The following is a 1,118-nucleotide window of genomic DNA, read 5'->3' on the forward strand; positions in this document are numbered from 1 at the left end:
TATGCACACAACTCCCTCAAATCTGCTGCCACCGGACAATCCCCCTTTCAGGTCAGTCTCGGTTACCAACCTCCACTTTTTCCCTTGATTTGAGCAGATAAGTGAGACAATTTACCAATGAAAAAATATGTTTTATGCCTAATGTGAGAAAAAAAAACATCAACATCATCTTATTTCCAGTCCATAATATCTAATTATCTTATTTTTTGGGCAGAAACACAAATTTCATCAGCTGATTATCTAATTTTCCTGCTGAAATTGAGCGAAAACATATTGATTTTATACATTTTAATTTATTTTTACATTCGTTTTTTTAATAGCAAAAGAAACAGTACTTACTAAAGTGATATAACTACTTCCTGTTCCCGTTATTGTTTATCAAGTTACTCAAGTAAATGTTAACAGAGTAAAGTAACTTGTTACTACCCTCCACTGGATTTGTGTATTCACCCTGGAACAAAAGATAAAGATGGCTGACGCTGGCAAGAAGGCGTCATTATCCTGTACCAGCATGGGCTGAGAGGCCACTCAGAGGGGAAGAAGCCGTAAGAGTAAAAAGGAAAAAGCTCAGATTAAATATGCAAATACACATAAAAACAGAGACCTGAAAAACTGGAAGGACGTCTTGTGGTCTGATGACATAAAATTAAAGCATTTGGCCGAAAAACAGGAACGCCACTCTCACTGTGACGTACGGTGGTGGCAGTATCATGGTGTGTTGCTGCATGTATTGGAGGAGAACTCAAATGGGAAGCTTGTTATTTCAATTTAACTCATGAATCGTGAATTAAAAGATTGTTCATCTAAGTAGACTTTCCCCCTAAATGCAGTTAAATGACCTAAAATCAGTGAATTTGAGCAGGTAAATAAGATGATCTACCAATGGAAGGAATATTTCTGCTTTATTATCACTAGAAATAAGATGGAAGAATTGTTTTTGTTCTTATTTTAAACAAAAATAATCTTATCTAATTTGCTAATTGTCTTCCCTACCTCCTCAGATCAGGGGAAACTGCCCTTATTTGGATGTGAATTTTCGCAGCAAAGTCACACTAAAACTAAAAATCAGTCAATTTCTCTAGAAATAAACGCATCTTCCTTGATTTAAGCAGGTAAGT

Source organism: Cyprinodon variegatus, unplaced genomic scaffold (assembly GCF_000732505.1).
Source record: "Cyprinodon variegatus isolate N-32 unplaced genomic scaffold, C_variegatus-1.0 Scaffold120, whole genome shotgun sequence".
NCBI lineage: Eukaryota > Metazoa > Chordata > Actinopteri > Cyprinodontiformes > Cyprinodontidae > Cyprinodon > Cyprinodon variegatus.